Consider the following 16,138-nt stretch of genomic DNA (forward strand, 5'->3'; position numbering starts at 1 on the left):
GATACAGGGCATGTTGTCAGGCATGGTATGTCTGTAGTAGGTCACATGTGAAGGCACCACAGGTGGTGTAGGTGTCAATTGGGGAAAATGGGGGAGGTGCACTGTCTGCATGTATGTACATATTGGACAGATGGGGAGGGTGACATGCCCTCTGTAGCCCACTGATATTACTCCATAGTTACTATCAGTGGCCAATTTGCAGTATACTACCCACATATTGGGTGTTGCCTAGGCATGTGTGTGTGTGTGTGTATGAGACATGGGTGAGAGTGTTCTCTGGGTAATACTGGGGTTGCTAACTGTAATTGCCTGGCCTTGATGTCACATGTATGGATATGGATATGGATATGGATATGCACCCCAGTCTCTCTGCTATTTCACAGCTGCTATCCCTGTACAGTGGACATTGTGATATGGACTAGGGCCTCCATATAAGAATTTTGCAAAACTCACCACACATTGGGCCCGGGTGTCACACACATCCACCTCCACCCAGGATATAAGTTACAAACACACAAACACCTGTCATGTCTGGGATTAGAACCCCTACCTAACCAGTTTATTACACTACAGCACTATGCAGTTACAGTACATGCCACAGACATTACTGGAGTACTCCTTCCCTAAAGGTATATTTCACACTGAAATGCCTAAAATGCATTGCTTCCTACACAGACAGTGAGACACACACAAAACATCCACAACCAACATCTGGGGGTATAGAATCCCTGCCAGAGGTCTATATTGCACTACAGCATGGGGCTGTTATAGGAAACACCATGGGGATTACTAGAGAACTCCTTCCCCAAAGGTATATTTCACGAGGAATGACATCAGAAGAATTACCAAAGTAAGGCATTTGAAATGTACAGCGAGTGACTAGCCTATGATGCATTGCTCCGTACACAGACATTGAAACACATACAAAACATCCACAACTGCCATGTGTGGAGATGGAACCCTACCGCAGTTCTAAATCACACTCCAGCAGTACGCAGTTACCGGACGTGCTACAAAGGTTACTGGACTACAACCTTCCCAGATGTGTATTTCTAGGTGGGTGACATCAGCAACCTTGCCAATGTTGAGTATATGAATTGTGAGGTGTGTGAGTATCCTAAAAAGTATCGCTCTTTACACAATCAGAGACAGACAGAAATGCACACACACAGTTGGCAAGTCTGGGGTTAGAACACCTACCTAACTACTTTATCACACTACAGCAGTATGCAGTTACATGATGTGCTACAGAGATTACTAGGCAGTAATCTTCACAGAGGTGTATTTCTAGGTGGGTGACATCAGCAGCCATGCCAAAGTTGAATATATGAATTGTAAGGAGTGTGAGTACCCTAAAAAGCATTGCTCTCTACACAATCAAAGATAAACAGACACACACACACACACACACACACACACACACACACACACACACACACACACACACACACACACACACACACACACACAGTTGCCAAGGCTGGTTTTAGAACACCTACCTAATTACTTTATTACACTACAGCAGTATTAGCTTGGAGATTACTAGGCAAGAACCTTCCCAGAGGTGTATTTCTAGGTGGGTGACACCAGCAGCCTTGCTAAAGTTGAGTATATGAATTGTAAGGATTGTGAGTACCCTAAAAAGCATTGCTCTCTACACAATCAGAGACACACACAAACACACAGTTGTCAAGTCTGGCATTAGAACACCTACCTAACTACTTTATCATACTATAGCAGTAGGCAGTTACAGGACATGCTACGGAGATTACTGGGTAACAGCCTTCCCATAGGTGTAGTTCTAGGTGGGTGACATCAGCAGCCTTACCAAAGTTGAGTATATGAATTGTGAGGAGTGTGAATACCCTAAAAAGCATTGCTCTCTACACAGTCAGAGACAGCCAGACATGCACACAAATGCACAAACACAGTTACCAAGCCTGGGGTTAGAACTCCTCCCTAACTAGTTTATCACACTACAGCAGTACACAAAGATTACTGGGCTACAAATCTCCCAAAGGTGTATTTCACATTGGATTACCTCAGCAGGCTTGTTATAGTAGAGCTATGGGGAGGGTGGTGTGTGCATGGGCCATAACCCATTCATGTATGGGCTGACACACCACATGCGGGCACACATGGGGACATATGTCACAGGTACATGTATACAGTAGCTAGATGACTACTTCCTTGTACAGTCATATTGTACAGCTGGCACGTGCACCACATAGTCTGTAATGCTGACAGATATTGGTGGCTAGTATCTGCAGTGTGTGACATCTGCTCCTCATGTGTTTGGGGCCTTTTGGCTGTGTGCCGGGTGGGACAGGACTGGATGGCTCCTTGTCACAGTCACCCTCTTCCACACATATATGTGCATCTATCTTGGGCTTATTATAGTGTGTTGTCCTGACATATATGTCTGTATTCCTATCCACTGTGTGTGCAAGGCATGAGTGGTGCATACTGATGACTGCCTGCACTAACAACTGCAACTGCCAGATATATCTGGTCCACTGGTGTTTGCAGTCATGGCCTTAATGTGTTTCATTGTGTGAGCATGCCCAGTATGACCTTTCAGTATGTTGTAGACTGACATTGCCTTCACTTCTCTAAGTGTGTGAGCATGCCCAGTATGGCTGTCTGTATTGAATCTGTGGATTGTGTCCAGGTAGTTTGTGCTGCAGTGCTGACTACATCAACAGGTAGCATGCTGTCTCTGCAGGGTATCGATCGATCATTTGGCTTTGACTGTTACTACATTTCTGCATAGCGGGGGGGGGGCATACCTGACTGTTTCTACATTTCTACACAGGAGTGGGGTGGGCACACCTGACTGTTATTACATTACTATGTAGGATGGGGGGGCATGCCTGACTATTTCTACATTTCTACATAGGGTTGGGGGCACACCTGTTTACATTACTATGTAGGATGGGGGGCACACCTGACTATTTCTACATTACTACACAGGAGTTGGGGGACACACCTGACTGTTAATACATTACTATGTAGGATGGGGGAAGCACACCTGACTAATTCTACATTTCTACACATGGTTGGGGGGGGCACACCTGACTGTTATTACATTACTATGTAGGATGTGGGGGGCACAAATGAAACATGTACACATTTGCTATGACTGTACTGGTATTTCAGGTACTCCATTTCATTCTGTATTGCTAACTATCATGCTGACTAGAGGCAAACCAGTGTACTACAGATCATGGCTTTGGTTGTCTGCATATTATTGTCTGTCTTCCTACCCTTTAGAACTATCATCCCACTGTCTGCCATGCTGTGGTCTGTCTGTATAGGCCTGGGGGGGGTAACCATAGCCATCATTCTGGGGCCATGCCACAGGCTCTGTTTGGGTTTGCCTACACCTGTCGTGCTGGCTGAGACTGTTGTTGGTTATGTGAACCATCCTGACTGGCATGTGACACACGTCATACAGCACATTTCCTACAGTGGGTTTTGTCACCCTGTGCAGTACAGGCTACTATGGTGACTCGAGTGTGTGTTGCAGATGTCATGGTACCACTATGGGTGTCTACTGTCTGCTGCCATAACATTCAGCCACCCAATTCTCTTGCATGCTCACATCCATACCATAGCTATAGGCAACAACACATTCTACTCCATTTGGTAATTGGTAGGTTGATTGACTTACCTTGAGGGTGTGACAGACTTGAGGATGGTGCTGGAGGGCTGCCTATGTTGGATGCACATAGTACACTCCCTATACATGGTTGAGCATAGATAGTGTCATATTTGGCATCCCTTTTACTGTATGTGTGTGTCAGAGAGAGGTGTCATTCCCTGGGTCCCTACTGTGTCAGTGCATGTGCTATGCGTTGCCTCTTTGCCAATGCCAGGGCATACCGGGCACGCCTCCTTCTGCCTACTGGGACAGGCTCAGGCTGTTCCACCTCTGGGTCACTCTGTGCCTGTGCAGGCCTTGGCATTGGTGGGGGGCTGTGTGGCCCTGCCCCATGCTGTTCCTGCTGCAGCTGTTTCCGCCGGATCATATAGCATAGCACATACCATAACAATTTAGGTACATGTAGCTGATGAATACTGCAAGGCTCCATCAGATGTGTCCAGACACCAGAACTGTGACCTGAGCATCCCAAACACACGCTCTATTATATGTCTGGCCTGTGTGTGTGCCTCATGCATGCAGTCTATAGCACCCACTACCCCAGGGTAGTCTGCTATTTGGTGGAAGAGACACATATTGCTGGTCAACACCTCACGGGTGTTGAGGGAATATACATGCTCACTGGCATGTGCTGACATGGCATCCAGGAACTGGTGGAATACTTTGGATGCTGATGTCTGTGAGATCCCCATGATATGCCCAGTTGTGCTTTGGGAGGTACCTTGGCTAGTATACCTAGGCCTACACATACCTTGGTGTCCACTGGGATAGGTTTCCCTCAGTCAGTTTGGTGTGTCAGGTGTGACCGGCACAGCTCAACAATTTGCTGTAGGAGGTCTCTGTCCACCTTATAGCACTCCACTGTCTACAGCTCATGTAGCCCCTGTTAGGTTACCCTGGGTCTGTACTCTCTTCTCCATCTCCTCACTGTGGGTTGTTCTGCAGCATTCACATCCGCACCACCCTCAGCCTCTTGCACATTTTGTTCTATGTTGCCTGCTGCAGCCCTTCTCATTTTGTAGGTTTGTTTGTTAAAATTTCCCTGCTTGTATACACCGGTGGTGTAGAGTGTGGGAAAAACCAGAGGGGAAGGTGTTTGCTTAGTTTATAGTAGTGTTCTGGGCTGGGCTAGTCTGCTGCCTGTGTAATTCTCTGATTCTGATACATTTCACCTGCCAGCTAAGCCAGTTCTCCTTGAATACCTTCCTACTGCTGTTTTCTCTTCCCATTGCCTTCCTGTTTAAGCCTGTGTGCGCTCCGTGCATACAGAGTGCTCATATGTGCACACTTCTGCTATTTCTTGGCTTACTCCCTTTTTTCTCGGTGCATGGCGGGCAAACCCACTTACACTTTGTAAAGAGTGCTAGGCAGGTTTAGACACACCCACTAGCTTAGTTGTGCTACGCTAGGCGCAAACACAAGCCACAGGGCTCCAATCTGCTTACAGTATGCCTGACACACCCACCCATGATGTCACCTACATTCTAGTCTTGCACTCAGCTATTCATACTCTTACACTGTTGGGACCTGCCTCACATGCTGGGGAAAACTGGGATTCACTATCCTTCCCCTCATTTGCATAGGACTGCCTACTAATGCATAGTTACATGTCTCACACTGAGCCTCCCCCCTTAGCAACCACTATTCACTGGCCAGGTTGTCTTCTGCCTGCCATTGACTTGCATGGCAGAATACTGATTTTAGTTAGAATGCTTATTTTAGGTTTATTTTATTATTTTCCCCACAATCCCGTTTGCGCGCCACTGCCCAATGCTTAAACAGCCGAGATTGGCTTAAAATAAAATAAGGGTTGATTTTTTTATTTTTTGTATTGTTTCAATGCCAGTGATCTAATACTTGGCCATTGACATGCTTCTTCAATGATATGCAGCCTTTATTTGGAGCTGTCATAGCTCCGTTTTGGATTTTGCAGTACCGCACTTGGTTACTAACCAAGTACATTTCTGCATATTATGCTAGTCCTGCACGCCTGGATTTCTGCTTCCTGGATGGCAGGTTTACCTCATTTGCATGGTTTTCACCCATTCAAATGGGGTAATTTGCATATGGGGGTTGGGAACATGCAGCACTAGTGCTAGAGCACTCATGCACGTCAAACGAGCATGTATGTGCATCGCTCGGCCACCATACTGGCAAAATTTCCTCTTACACTAATCATGCACGCCATGCAAACATTTGAGAATCCGGGTCAATGTTTTAAACAAGATAACAAATCAGTTATTTTAACATTGCTTGGCAGGAAAATCAGAACATGTATAACAGATTGCTTTGCAACAGTGAAAAGTACCAGCAAATACACAAACAGTGAAAATAACAAAAAGAGCTTAGCAAACAGTGAAAACAGCAATAAAACATGATTTAACATGCACAGTAAGGCAGAAAATTGCAGTGCAACAGTGCAGTTTAGTATTCCATTATCAGTTCAAACAGAAGGATGTCCTGACTATCTGACTATAGTGGAATATAATAATCAAGTTAACAATAGTTGTCCACATAAGTACACAGGTCTCTTATCACCATACCTGTCTAAAGGAGTACTATTTATAATATATGATGTGGGAGCAGTGTTATTTGCCAAATGCTGCTACTACTGCTGCACTTTTTTTGCATTTAGCCTAATATCACTTTTTGTAAACCTTATCCATGCATACTTCAGCCTTGCTTGAGCTGTTTCATAAATGTATGAGCAGAAAGTAGTGCTCAGCTAACATTCATCAAGAAACTTGGGCATCAGACTTCTGGGATACAGATTTGGATGTCTGTAAAACAAATGTCAAAAGAATAGGGTTCAGCAGTAATTCCTGTGATACTCCACTAGTTACAATTTTACTTCAGAGAGGGTAACAGTAAATAAAATATCCAGACTGCAGTCCAGTTAACATTATTTGTCTAATTTTTCAAGATTACCAATGTTGTTGTGTCTTTCGGCTTTTCCCGGTTAGGGGTCACCACAGTGGAACTCCGGTCCGCTAATGATTGGCAGTAGATTTTTACATGCCGAGTTGCCAGCCCTGGCGCACAACCTTCAACGAAGGTATGCCCATTCACGCATGTCTCCACACAGAAGACACTAGCTGAGAATCGAACAGGACAAAGTCTTACTGCGAGGCAACAATGCTACTGCAGCACCACCAAATTTCAAAAGCTTTGGCTGTGTCAAGATAAGCAGTACACACAGAGCATCCACTGCCCACATCCTTGGTAACCTTTTCAAAGAAGCTGACAATGTTCAGGAGACAGGACATGTCCTTCACAGAACCAGAATGGTGTAGTTTAAATTAGTAAAATTGCCTATGTCTACATAAATGAGTTTTATGATACATTCCATGGTTTTGCATATGAGGTTGAAAAATCCAATGGGTCTATAATTATACCCCTTCAAAAAATAAGTCTATAATTATACAAGTTTGTAAAGGGGAAATCCTTGCATAATGGAGTTATAGTGACTCTTCCCTAAACATTAGGGACAAACTTTATGGGCATGCTGAAACTGAAGTGTAGAGATAGAGGCTACAATACTGCATACTTGACAGTGATGACAATGCAGCCTGGCATGATTTTTGGTCCCATCAAAATATTTTTTAGTCAGAAACAGGGATTCTAAGACTAATTCCACAGTGAGTTCAGGGGAAACAAACAGTTCAGGGATACTGAAGATAACCATATGGGTAATATATGTAGGTGAAGGTAAAGTAAGCAACAACGTGGTCTTCTAATATACTGGCTACATCATTGGGAACAGAATACTTGGTTCTGTTGTAGATAAGCCTGATGCATTTTAGGATATTATTCCTTATTTTCTTGACACAAGTGAAGAAAGATTTGCATTTTACATTGCTATGTGCAGCAATCTTAAGCCTGTACTCTATTTCACATTTTGTAATATTTCTCTTAAGTTGCTTTCTGACATTTTAAGTGTGGTCCCAAGATAGGGGGATGGAACTTTCCTGCAATATTTCATTATTATCATTTTCTCTTATATCGTTTATTAATATGGGGTTTCCACCAAGGAAGATTTTGAATTTGCCATTATATTTAGGTGGGAACTGAGTTTTCTATGCAGCTACTTATGTGCAGGTAAACATACAATGTAAATGTAGCAGCTCATTCTGATAGGTAAATGTGTGTGTGTGTGTGTGTGTGTGTGTGTGTGTGTGTGTGTGTGTGTGTGTGTGTGTGTGTGTGTGTGTGTGTTGGGGGGTGCTGGGAATTTTGTGTAGGTCTTCTGCAAGTTGAGGTAGGTTTGCCATGAAGTCTCTAAAGATGATTTATTTCATTTGATGGTGGAGTGGTACTACTTGGCTTGACAGAAATGATGACTGATTTTTGGTCAGATGTAAACAGGGATGAGGAAATGTGGTGTGGGGTACACAACAGGTATGTTGGTAAGGAACAACTCAAGGATATTAAAGCCTCTAGTGAGTAATTCTGCAATTTGCTCCAATGCATTGTTATTAACAATGTCTAAGAAATAGTATATACATTGTTAGAGGTGTAAGTTTGCCATTTAATGTTTAGGTAAGTACAATCCCTGGCAAGAAGGAGTTTGGTATGATATTTAATTTCATAATGATGTTAATGCAATTTCATCATCTTTGGGGGCATTGATAGGGATCTGTAGCTAACAAAGAAATAATAATTGGATTTGTTTAGGGTGATTTAGATTGCAGCTGCACATTTGGGTTGTATCCAGTTTGATGTTAGGTGGCAATGTTTCTGGAAAATACATGTACTCCATTGCCATTATCCAAAGACCTGAAGATGTTGCAGTCACTAAATCCAGACACCATAAAGAAGGCAAAAGACAGGAAAAACAACTCTGATTTTGCTGCTGCCTCAGCAACTAAAGCATTCTAGGGTAACCAAACAGAAACCAGCAGTCAAAAAACATATATATATATATATATATATATATATATATATATATATATATATATATATATATATATATATATATATATATATATATATATATATATATATAATCATAATGAATTAACAGAAGGCATGGCAAGTATCATAAAACAAAATGGTGGCAAGATGATGGCATTCTGAAGACACTGGGCTGAATTTATAAAAGTTACAGCAGGGAGTATAAGAGATGTATGTCTCACAGTAACTTTTTTTAAGTTCACAGGCAGTCCTACAGTAGTGATTCTGAACGTGGATGTGCAGCACCATGGTGGGCTGTCTCCTTGGCCATGCTGCATACTAATGTGTAGGGGGAAGAGACATATTTTAGTTAGCCATGTGCTCTTCCATGGGACTGCCTGGAATACAGTATTTAAGCAGCCAAGCATATCATCTGCAAACATGGCATGGCCACTCCTGGCTGCTCATAGTAATGAACACAGCCAAAAGACTGTGTTATCTATAAGGGAAGAGGTAAGTGTTGGGGAGTTTAGCATTAGATGGCAAAGTACATGAATTTATATGAGGAGAACATGAGGCATCAGGGATACACTATGTAGCATGCCTTAGAGGTATTATTTAAACAAAAAGAAAACATTTTGTGCGCAACCACTAGTTACAAGGAATGCTATTATGTACCATGACTTAATGGCACAAACAGGATTCTATTGCTGTACCCTGCCACCTCCCCCACAGGATTACCAGTCCTTTGCACCATCACTGGACATGAAGGCTACTGCATAACAACAAAATTAAATAAATAATCATAAGAAAAGAAATGCAACTACAAATGGGTTCAGGATAAGAAAGATTCAAACACTGCACGCTTGGCACAGAAAACCTTATTATTAACTCATGAACTACCTGATATAGTACGTCTTCTTTGTGATATATGAGGATCTTGGCCGTTATTCAATGCTTGCAGCAGTTTATGATATTTGAGAAAAAAGGACTTGAAATGTAAAGCATATCTCTCAAACTCATATCGCAAGACATTAAGACAAAGTTTCAGATATGGATGGATATTAATTATTCCTCCTACAAACATTTAAAGTCACTAGGAAAACATCTTTTAGACTACCATACAGTTACTGATGAATATATAGTGTTAAACTTGATTGTCTGGCATTAAGGACCATCTATAATCATCCATGAACTACCAAGACAGGGAGAAAGGAAGAATCATGATGTTCTGTCAGTAGGTATGTGTTATGTGGTGTAAGTGTCTCTGTATGTTTTACTGTGTATTTGTATGTGCATGAGTGACTGGGGGAGGTGCCTGCGCTAACATGATGCAGCTGCCACTCTTAACTACCACAGAAAACTGCTGCGGATCTGCAGTCATGGCAGTTAACAGTTATTCAGAGACATACATATTAGTCAATAATGAGGTCTTTCCCCATTATGTGTCTCTGAACCACAGATCTCAGCATCATGGAAACAGGTCCTTTTTACTATACCCCTTAAGAAGAGTGGTGGAGTTCTTTACAAATCCCCAAGAATATATTATTTAATACAGCCTGATCATTTAGGTCTGCTCTTCTCTTCCTATAATGTTTAGTGGGACTGCAGTGAGGAAAGCTGAAGTCACACCCTTGGACAGATGTAAAATGGCTTTCATTTTTTATTTTATTTTTATTTTACATTTGTTGACCGGGCTAGTCCAACTGGATATATGTCCATTTTCAGTGTGGAGGAGAGGGGGGAAAAAAGCTCCAGATAAGAAAATTTTTTTAATACAAATTTTACAAATACTAATAATACAAAGTACAAGTTTGTTATGTAATGGGAAGAATGAAATACAATCATATATATTAAAGGTATTAATGAACTAAATAAGCTAACTTTGAAGAAAAAAGGCCTGACGAGAAAAGCTCCAGGGCTGAATCAATTTACAATTACAAATATTGCATAGAACTAATGTGTTATATAAACATGTATATTATAGTTTGAGTCTACCTGGTAAAGGGTAAAATAGAAAGAGTTTAAAATAACCAGTATCTCATTTGGCTACCTGATTTCAACAAATGAAACAAACATGATTTGACAGAAACCCAGTTGAAGTTATTTTAAAGTGTCATGTTGTTTTGGAATAAATGGGAGCCCAAAAAGTGAAAAGCAAGGAAATAAGGCAAAATACTGATGACTGTATTAGTTCTATAAATTATTATAAATCAATTTTATTGGGTCTTTTTTTTGTGTCTAGCCATTTATGATGATTGTCAATTTGTTTGTCTATTTTTTGACTTTTTTAAAATTTATATGTGGCTTTTTCTCCCGGGCCTCTACTGAAAATGATAAATAAATAAATATCAGTTATTTATTTGTAATCCAAAACAATCCATGCAAGTTACAACACAGGAACAAGAAACAACTTGCAATCCAAAAAAATATGTGTAAGTTATTTCTTTTTTTATTTATGTATTTAAGTAAAGGAACTATAGCTTTTGAGAGTAGAATGATCTATTATGGCAGAGGTTTGAGAGGGTTTGAACATATGGGTATGTGAAAAAGTGAGTGGGGTGAAGAGGATACTGACACTGTACAACAGTACAGTGTGCTACAGTTAGAATTCAGATGAAGGGATAAAAGCAGCAAAACTTGGGACTTTGACAGATGAAAGGTAAAAAGTATTTGAATGGTTTATGTGAGAGAGCTGACTTTTGACATTGTGTTGGTGTGCACTCATTTCAGCAAGTAGATTAGTGTAGTATCTATAAACAACATGGCAGTGGGCAAAAATCCATGCATAGGGGTCAGATAGATGGCAGAGTCTGGGAGTCAAGTTTAGACAGTAGGCTGTGTGGAGCTGCATATGCCTAGATACTCAAGGTGTAGAGGATAAATAGCAGAAGGAGTGGTATATGGGAGAAGTAGGATTAGCAAAAACAGAGATTAATTTAATGGGAATGCAGGGTGCATGAGGTAGTGATGAAGAATATGACAATGACTTAGGGGGCAGGTTTTACACAATTACAGGACAGGAGTAAGAAAAGTGTTAAATTTAGCAGGATATTGATGGATATTGCAACAGTGAGAGGGTGGAGTATGATGCATGCAGCTAGGTAGTTAAGAGAACAAGAGATTATGGAAGGATAGGGATGTCTTGAAGGGAAGAGTTGGCAATTTGAACTAGCAAGTATGTGTTGAATGAGTCAGCAGGGAAGTGGAAGGCAACAGATTGTATGCTCTCAGATGCAAATAAAGTTACAAGCGGCAATATATCATGTGGGGTTGTAGGAGTGAATGCTGGCATATTGATATACCCAATGGTTTCAATCCAGCTCCAGTGGAAGAGGAAAAGAATGAAAATGACACAAACTATTCTATCAGTGAGCAAGATGAGTAAACACTGGAGATTTGGGGTGGTAAAAAGGGACTATGTTTATTAAATGTGGTGAGACTGATAACTACATTAGGAGGTAGATGATGGCTTAGAGCTAAGAAGGAAAAAAGGTAGGAGTGCTTGGATATAGTATGTTTGGTCAAATGCTTCTTTGAGCAGTCATTTCTTTTTATGAATTAGTGAAAGCTGGTAAGATTAAAGGTCATTATTTGTGATCAGTTTCAGTTCCACTTTACTTAATTGGGTAGAATTTGTTTTTTGTGCTTGTGTTAGTGTTGAATTTTTTTTGTCATGTTGTTGTTTTACTTTTTCTATGGGGTTTCATTTTAGGAATCACTGTCAGTGCTATATAATGTATCTAACACCTCTTTTTTTTTCCTTTTTTTTTTATCAGGAAATCACTCTGATCCTCCGGTAGTGAAAAGTCAAAACAAAAAAACATGGTCTTCTTGTAAAAAAGGAAACGGATCGGGAGTTTTCGGAGTTTTTTTTTTTTTTTTTTTTTTACAGAAAGAAAAAATAAAAAAGCCAAAAAAAGGGAATGAAATGAAAAAAAGAAAAGCCCCATGAAAGTGATGCGTGTCGCTACGCCACAAAAATAAGTATGTTGGCCGCGGGAGGGGTTGGGGTGGGGGGTTACTGGTGATGCGGGGGGTGTTTGGCTTTCGGTTTAGCCGTGAAGGAAGGTGGCAACCCTAAATGTATCTCCTGTATTCCTGTTCTTAGGTACATCTCTAATGATAATAGAAAAGTGAAGTTTATCCTCAAAAAACACAATTCTTTGTGCAGCTCTTAGCACTCTACTCTTTCCAGTTTACATTATTTGTTTTCTTCCTATGTGACTGCCATATCACCCTTTTCTATCCAATTTATATAATAAAATAAAATAAATAAAACCAAGTGGTCCTTTGCTGTGCAGCTCTTAAATGGGCTCTACATTATGTCTATATAGCAGCATTCTCAGGTTTCAATGCCAGTGAATAGACAAGGTATTATAAAGGGGAATGTTACCCATATACCAATGTCCTCAGGTCTTTTTTTATAATTTCACACAAATGGTTCTCAGTACTGCTTGTTCTAAAGCAGGAACTAGATCAGATATATTGAGCGACTTACAAAGTAAACATAGTTTAATTTTTCTATGAGCATAATCATTATATTTATTCAGGGGAGTAAAACATTTCACCATGCTCCACAGAACTGTGAAGGCAAAATTCCTATTTGCAAATGAGAAAAAAAAAAACTTAATGGGTTATCACACTCCATGTAATTTCAGCTAATTTTAAAAGGCAAATGCCGCTTTTGCTTGTGCTATTTTTGTACAAGAACATGCTTGGCACTACTGCTACTGCTGTGTTCTCTAAGTTATATATCAGAAGAAATAATTCTTACAGAAATCTAGTGTGAAGACAACAGAAAACATTGAATGAAACAGTAATTCAGTATACAGCATGACCTCTATATTTCAAAGGGATACATTATCAATAGTTAAAACTGAACACACAAATTTTTTAATACTTGCTTCACAGTGGTCGTATTTTAAATCCTCATAGGTTTAATGTAAAGTGCTCTAAAGCTTTGCAGATCAATCAAAAGTAAAACGGTGAGAAATGTGTGCTTTCATACTGGACAAACAGCAGATTAGCATACATGTTTTTATTGTTTATTGCTGGCAGTCTAAAGTGAATAGCTCCATGAAGCAAGCATAAACAAAAAGATAAAAACTATACTAGAATAGCTATACCTTGCTGTAGAATACATTGAAATGCATAGTGTAACTACAGTACTTTACAGTGGAAGTTTCATTTTGAGATCCAAGAATGTTCTTCCTATTAGGATCATAGAATCATAGGAAGTTACTAGGCTAATGGCCCTAGGGCCCTTAAAAGCATACCCACGTTTTACCCTTATTTCCATGATCAGCACCTATTGCCCCTGTCCTAGAGGGACACAGGTGGAACCCACAGGGTGAATTTACATTTATTCATCTCATTGTCCAGATTGCATTTGAAGAGGGCCAATGAAGTGCTCTGTTTGACATGAAGTGGGAATCTGTTCCAAAGGTGTGATAACCTCTGGGGGGAAAATCTGTCCCTCCAGCAGATTGAATTAATGTCACACATCAGGTTAAGGTTTTTAGAGTGAGTAACCCATGTACCATTTGACTTGCAGATATGCAGCATTTCCAATAAAGCAGGGTCAGAGAATGCCTTATATGCAAGGAAGAGTTCACTTCTGAGTAGACTGTTTGAAACAGAATAAAGGGAAAAGTGATTTCAGACAATCTACATAGGACAGATGCTGAAAACCTTGAATTTTCCTTGTGAGGATCCTTTGTGGTCTCTCCAATTGCTGTATGTGCTTGGAAAGGTACATACCAAAAAGGGGCATTATACTTAAATATTTGCCTGATGAGAGGAAGAGTACAGGGAGGTTATAACATTTTTTTTTTGGAGGCAATGTCCTTACTTTTGAGAGGAGCAATATAGAATGCCCTTCTTACCACTGTGGAAACATGGTGATCAAAGGTAGAGCTGCTGTCAACCTCTGTGCCCAGGTCTCTCACCACTTAGTGCACACTTACGGTGTTGCTATTTATGTGGTAGTTAGCAGGAACATCACTCTTACCGAATGGGATGTTAATACATTTTTTGCATTGAGTTTAAGGCCATGACTTTGGCACTGATCATTTGTTTGTGTAAGACCCTCTTGTAGAATGTTAATATCATTTGGAGGTTCTATGACTGCTCCCAGTTTACAGTCACCAGCAAATTTTGCCAGCCACAGTCCTTTAGTTTTTGTTTATACTTTGGAGAAACAGAGTCCAAACAGTAGAGGTCCCAGGACTGATCCTTGTGGAACACCAGTGGTTACAGGTCTGTTGCTGGAGGTGGATTCCCCTATTTTGACTATAAGTGTTCAATCAGTGAGCCAGTTAGCAACCCATCTAATGATATAAGGATTGATAACTACCTGAGTGAGCTTGTCAATGATGCCTGAATGCGGGATATAGTCAAAAGACATGGCTATGTATAGGCAGGCTGTATGCACAGATTTCCCCTCATCCAGGGCCTTAGTAACTGTCTCAAAGAAGTCCACCAGTTTTAACAGACATGAGCTCCTTTTGACAAATCCAAACTGAGTAGGTCAAGTATTTGGAGATTATCTATATCTTTGTTGATAAGGTTCATGATGATTTGCTCCTTGGCCTTGCAGATAAGGCTAGTCTGGATAATACGTTTATAGTTTCTGTGGTCAGTGGAAGCACCATCTTTGTGCAAGGAAATAATGGTTGGCATTTTCCATTCAGCTAGGATGAAGCTGGTGTTTAGACTATGACTGAAAAGAGTACCCAATGGTGTTGCTAATTCTTGATGGAGCCCATGTAGGATGCAGCCTGGGATGTTATCAGGTCACATAGATGCTGTGTTTTTGGCCTTAGAGAGGGCATTTGTGACCTGCTCTTTAGAGATACAAGGTATGGGACAGGTGGTGGGAATGTCATGGGGTACGTGTGGCAGGGACAGGGGAGTTACGTTTTCACAGAACCTGTCAGTCAACAGGTTAGTTATGTCCACAGGCCCAGTATACAGTGGCTATAAAAAGTGTACACACCCCTGCTAAAATGCCAGGTGTTTGTGATATTAAAAAATGACACCACAATAAATCATTTCAAAACTTTTTCCACCTTTAATGTGACCTATAACCTGTACAATTCATTTGAAAAACAAATATGTTAGAAGAAAAATATAAAAAATAAAAAACGTACAATACACTGGTTGCATACGTGTGCACACCCTTAAACTAATACATTGTTGAAGCACCTTTTGATTTAATTACAGCTTTCAGTCTTCCTGGGTAGGAATGTATCAGCATGACACATCTGGACTTGGCAATATTTTACCACTCTTCCTTACAAAAGCACTCTAAATCTGTGAGATTGCGAGGACATCTGTTGTGCACAGCCCTCTTCAGGTCACCCCACAGATTTTCTATTGGATTTAGGCCTGGGCTCTGGCTGGGCCATTCTGAAACTTTAATTTTTTTCTGGTGAAGCCATTCTTTTGTTGAATTGGATGTATGCTTGAGATCATTGTCATGTTGAAAGGTGAATTTCCTCTTCATCTTCAGCTTTCTAGCAGACGCCTAAAAGTTTTGGCCCAAAAGTGACTGGTATTTGGAACTGTTCATAATTC

Source organism: Protopterus annectens, chromosome 11.part0 (genome assembly GCF_019279795.1).
Source record: "Protopterus annectens isolate FY-2018-M chromosome 11.part0, PAN1.0, whole genome shotgun sequence".
Classification (NCBI taxonomy): domain Eukaryota; kingdom Metazoa; phylum Chordata; order Ceratodontiformes; family Protopteridae; genus Protopterus; species Protopterus annectens.